Source organism: Rhagoletis pomonella, unplaced genomic scaffold, assembly GCF_013731165.1.
Source record: "Rhagoletis pomonella isolate Grant_MI unplaced genomic scaffold, Rhpom_1.0 Rhpom_scaffold_00042, whole genome shotgun sequence".
NCBI lineage: Eukaryota > Metazoa > Arthropoda > Insecta > Diptera > Tephritidae > Rhagoletis > Rhagoletis pomonella.
The window spans coordinates 198,096-204,576 of record NW_023458596.1 but is presented as its reverse complement, the minus strand read 5'-3'; positions in this window follow the sequence as shown (position 1 = coordinate 204,576).

The following is a 6,481-nucleotide window of genomic DNA, read 5'->3' as shown; positions in this document are numbered from 1 at the left end:
TGAATAAGCTTTATATTGAACTGCATTTGCCTAGTTATAAATTTTGTTGACCTGGAACGAAACTACGGAAACTTTTAGTAAGAGGAGATCGAGGGCTTAATCTACTATACACTGCTTGTAGAGAACATGATATATCATATTTATATGATAAAGATTTAGATAACCGACATGAGCAATATATAAAAATTAATTGAGAAGGCTTGGGAAAGAGTTAAAGCGAAGGATAGCAATCTTAATGAGAAAACAAATGCTTGGTTATTTATAAATATAATAAAGCCAAAATCGAAATTCGGTATGGGGAACGCTTACAGTAAAACTAAAAAAGTGGGAGGAAAAACTGGTTATCAGCTCTTCAATCATGCCTTAAAAAGTGCTAAACAAAAAAGTGATAACTTAAAAGATGCCATAAAAATTTCACGAAAGGTTGTAAATAATATTTTCAGAGGAAAAAATGTATAATAAAAACACCACGTGTAATATCATTATCAAAATCTGGAGGATTTCTCCCATTAGCGCCTTTATTCGTAGCATTAGGAGCACTTGGAAGTCTATCTGGCGGTCCAGCAGGAATTATTAAAACAATCAATGCTATAAAAACTGGAAAGGAGCAGTTATTGGAGGCGAAACGTCATAATAATACAATGGAAGCTATTTCAATGGGAAAAGACCTATTCTTAAAGCCTTATAAAAAGGGATTCGGATTATATTTAAAACCACATCAAAAAAAAACCCTTAATAAAACTACGTAGAAGACCTCTTACTGATGTAGACTTGAAGAAGTATTCAATATTTATTCCAAATTTTAGACGGATATTCATGTGTGACACTTTACCACGTAAACCATTTAAGAGAGAATGTGGAATAATAAATTTGGATAGTTCAAATACTGGAAAACGATAATGAGATTGATTATTTCGATAGCTTTGGAAACTTATACTCCTAAACAATTAATAAAGTATTTAGGAAAAAAACACGGCCGCTGTGGTGTAGTGGTAAGTAGTGCCCGCTTAGAAATATAGAAAAAGGTTTTTTCTTAACAGCGGTCGTCCCTCGGCAGGCAATGGCAAACCTCCGAGTGTATTTCTGCCATGAAAAACAGCTTCTCATAAAAATACAATCGCCGTTCGGAGTCGGCGTAAAACGGTAGGTCCCTCCGCCTTGTGTGACAACATCAAGGCGCACGTCACAAGTCGGAGGAGGAGCTCGGCCAAACACTAACATATGTGTAAGCGCTAATCTATTATTATTATTATTATTACGAAAAAACATTAAATATAACTAATAATAAACAGCAAAGCTATAATTCATATAACTGCGGACACTTATGTTTAAAATTCTTATTATCAAAAATAATTAAGTAATTACAATACTTTCGTTTATTTCAAATTAAATTTCATTTGTTCTCATCATCGGCATCATCAGACCTTTCCAGTCATATATATATATATTACATATTAAATACTTAAGAATTACCTATGTGAGCATTCTTAATACACTTTTATAGCGGTGGAGCATCTGTATTTCTAACGTATAATTTCTAACGCATATTTCTAACTGTAGAGCATATATATATATATATATATATATATATGTTTACGAATTTCTATCGTATATAAACATACTTAGTACGAATTTCTGACGTTGGAGCTATACTATAATCAACAGCAAAGCTATAATTCATATAACTGCGGACATTTATGTTTATACCCTAGCGCACTTGTGCACAAGGGTATATTAATTTTGTTCACGTAACGGTTGTTTGTAACAGCCAAAACGAATCGAGATAGATATAGACAAATGTATACATAAATGCTCAGAATGAATAGAGAAATGGATTAAGCCATGTCTGTCTGTCCGTCCGTCTGTTCGTCTGTCCGTCTGTCCGTCCGTCCGTGTACACGATAACTCGAGCAACAATTGAGATATCTCAACGAAATTTGGTATGTAGGTTTCCGTTCATCCAAGGTAGGTTGGTATTGAAAATGGGCGAAATCGGACTGTAACCACGCCCACTTCCCATATAACGGTAATTTCCAGAAGTACGAAAACTGCGATATTTTAGTAACTACTGAAGATAATTCACTCAAAATTGATATTTGCAATAATTTTCAGACGAAAAATAAGAATATTATAAATTTTTGGAAAATGGGCGTAGCCACGCCCACTTATGGTTACATGTGTATATCTTGGTAACCGGTGCACCAATTTCTTCCAAACTTGGCACAGTTGTTGGCCTTGATACACCAAACTAAATGGCCGAAGATTTAAAAAATCGGACAATAACCACGCCCACATCCCATATAACGGTAATTATCGGAAATACGAAAACTGCGATATTTTAGTAACTACTGAAAATTATTCACTCAAGATTGATACTTACAACAATTTTTAGACGAAAACTAACAATATTATAAATGTTTGAAAAATGGGCGTAGCCACGCCCACTTATGGTTACATGTGTATATCTTGGTAACCGCTGCACCAATTTCTTCCAAACTTGGCACAGTTGTTGGCCTTGGTACAGCATAAAAAATCGGACAATAACCACGTCCACATCCCTTATAACGGTAATTTAGAGAAATACAAAATTTTCGATAAATCAGTAAATATTAAAGCTAATTTATTCAAAATTGATGCTTGCAAAAATTCTTTACCAAGAAATACGTTTATGGTAAAATTTTGGAAAATGGGCGTGGCACCGCCCACTTATGATCACATATATGTATATCGGTAACCGTTCTACCAATTTGTACCAAACTCGGTATTTTTATTGTGCTTGCCACATAAAAGCAAAACGTTGAAATTATTGAAATCGGATTAAAATTACGGCCGCTTTTCATATAACGGTAAATTTCAGAAATGCTTGAAACTGCAATATTTCGAAATTTAAGGACGTTAATTTACGCTTACCATCTAGCGGTAGCTTTCGGAAAGGTGAAAAAACATATATTTAATACTTGCGCCGGGTATTTAATGTTCGGCTCCACCCGAACTTAGACATTCTTACTTGTTAAAATTCTTATTATCAAAAATAAATAAGTAATTATAAAGCTTTCTTTTATTTAAAATTAAATTTTATTAGTTAACATCAACACAAAAGACCTTTCCATTCATATATATATATATATATATATTAAATACTTGATAATTAACTATGTGAACATTATTAACCCACGCACATATATACGTTTGTATATGGATGAGTGTATGTGAATACGTATGTATATATGTATACGAACACAATTTACGAAATTCCGACATATAAACCACCTGTATCGGATTTCCATCAGCGGTACACCCTGTGATCTGTTCTGGTTCTGGACTCGGATTTGTCATCAGCGACATCTTGCGGCTTTTATCTGGGTCCTGAACTTGGATTTCGATCAGCGACATCTTTTGGCGGATCAGCAAAGCTTGCGGCGTAGCACCAGCAAACCTTATAGCGGTTCTGGAACCGGAGCAGCAGCAAACCTTATAGGTTCCAGAACCGCTATATCTATACTACTGACTACTTAAACACAGAAGATGGATATGATCTCATTCAGTGTTGCCATTTTAGCCGTTTTCCGGCTAGATTTAGCCGGTTGCGATAGCAAACAGCCGGAGAAATTTCGATTTAGCCGGCAGCCGATTTGTTAGCCGTTTTGCAGAAAAAAATTAGCCGTTTTTAGCCGATTTTGCTATTTGCATTGTTTTCTTAAATTACAAATATATATATATGTTTCCATTTTTGGCTAAGCGACCCAAAATCTGTTAGAGATGGCCAGTAGCCTTATCGTGGAGAAAATTTTCATGTCAGGCAGGGTTGAATGAAATTGGGCCGATTTCGCTTATTTTTATTTTAAACGAAGAAGGGATTTTCTTCATAAAATGTTTGTTATAAATGTCCTAATTTTAAGTGTGAAGTCTTATTCGCAATCTTAGAAAATAAGAAATTGTTTCACTGTTAAGACACTTAAGATGCGTTTGTGTTTGGATATAGCGCGAACAAACAGAATAAATATTACATGTAGATATTGTGTTCCTAGATAGTCAATTCTGCCTAAATTACAAAACATCATTTTTGCCCACTCCCAAAGGTTTAAGGTAAGGGAAAAATTGCATTTTCAAGCACTATGTACACATATGTATTTTTTTAAACAAACTTTTTTGCTGAGAATTTATTTAAATTCCAAAAACCGAATGCCAACTTGAATTAAAGGAACCAACACTGAAGTGAATCAAAATGAAAATAAAAGAGCACAAATTTATATGTAAAGCAAAACTCTCTGGGAATCCTACGAGACATCTGCCGGTCATATGACCGGTTATCTAAATGGGAGATCTGCAGTCTTTTGGCATCATATTTTACATCAGAATTGAAGGGATTTCTGAAAAATCTGACCAGTTCTTTTGTGTAACTGTGATTTTGCATCCCTTGTCAAAATATGGCCTCGGTTGATATTAACTTAAGGTCGTTGTTTTACTGCTTTAAAATTGAAGGGAAATTTTTACAGCGTTTTTGTGTTTATTGGTTTCTATTTGAGTGTGTTGAGAATCGGTCAGTCTGAAAAGGCCTTGTAGGGAAGACAATAGGTTTGTTCGTCGAAAATCCAGCGAGAATTATCACTCAAAATATCAGATAGTAAGAAAAAATGCTTCCAAATTCTCTCTCATGTAGAGAGGGTTGCAATTTTCTGTACGAACGCAAATTTGCAAGTTTTTTTGCGAGCTAGTGTCCACGGTTGCATTTCAAACAAAAGAAATTTGTATAGAATTTTTAAGATTTTTTCAGAGGGGTAAAAAACCGGATCTACGAGTATATATCTTGTCAGTCCGACTTTCTTCAACATACGTTTAAATTTGTCGGGTTTACTATATCGACTAGGCATGGGTAACACTGCGCTGCGCGGCGCAATTGCGTTAACACCGTAGCCGCAGTTGCCGCGCCAACACCAGTATAGGAAAGCGCCAGCGCCATTAACACCAAGCAACACATGAGCCACACACACAATTCGCCTTAACTCTTTGAAAATTTACACGTACTATGTTTTTGCTTTTGAGTGTTGAGAACGCAAATTTAAAGCTTTTACTCAAGAATGATAGAATATTGTGGCATTTACTATATTCCTAGCAATTAAATTCAGTTAGCAGTACAAGCGTTGCTCAGCGCCGAAAATTATAGAAATAATAGACATGACACCACTGTATGGTGTGCTGCACTGTATGACGATGGGTACTGTGGTGACACTCAGATGGCGCCATGTTCAATTCAGTACACTGCGCTATTGCGCTCGGTTAGTGCGCTGACACCAAAGGTAGCGCTGGCGTTATTGAGCTAGCGCCAAAAAAATTGCGTAATTACCCATGGCTAATATCGACTATGGTTGAGATTGCATTCCGATTAAGAATACAGCTTTTTTTGCCGAATACCTTTCAAATCATTGGAATTAACTAAATTAATTAAGTAAACAAGTATTAACTTACATTTTTCCTATTAAAATCGCTCCAGTTTGTAAATTTTTAAATTCAAATTATCGTCGACAAAAATCCAACCATGTGCCACAATCATATGTTTTTTTCCTAATTGCAAATTCTTGCTGGCAAAATCTTTTCCGGCTCGAAGTTGTAACTTCTCTCCAAGAAATAGTCTTTTTACTCGTGATTTATGTAAATAAAACATGTGAAATTTAGTTGAAACATTTTAGCCGGTTTTATTTGCCAATTTAGCCGGTTCGTCCAAAAAGTTCTGGCAACACTGATCTCTTTGCTATTCAAGAATCTCATAAATATAAAATAATTTATTGGATTCTGTGTACAATGATGTATACACTCATGTTAAAATGAAAAACACTTTTATTTTTTTGAAATTATATTTTATTTATATACCAAAATATTGTTAAAATAAGTCTCTGGCGTTTTAAAGTATAATCTGTTACTTAAATTCATAATTTTGCATTGAATAAAAATGTACTGAAAAGTACTGATTTTTTTTAGCATGAAACAGACTAACGTACTGATTTTGGGCATAAAAAATCTGGCAACCCTATTGAGGATTTCAGCAGAATATCGCTTCGTTAACAATATTATCATAAATATTCAAATATTTCATTAATATAAAATAATTTATTGGAATCTGTGTACAATGATGTATACACTCATGTTAAAATGAATAAAACTTTTATTTTTTGGAACTATATTTTATTTATATACCAAAATATTGTTTAAATAAGTTCTCTGGCGTTTTAAAGTATAATCTGTTACTTAAATTCATAATTTTGCTTTGAATAAAAATGTACTGAAAAGTACTGATTTTTTTTAGCATGAAACAGACTAACGTACTGATTTTGGGCATAAAAAATCTAACAACCCTATTGCGGATTTCAGCAGAATATCGCTTCGTTAACAATATTTGTTTCACAACTTTTTCAATCCATAGAGATATTCCGGCGAAATCCACAACAATGTCTAAATTTTTGAACTTTGGTTTTAATATAGCCAC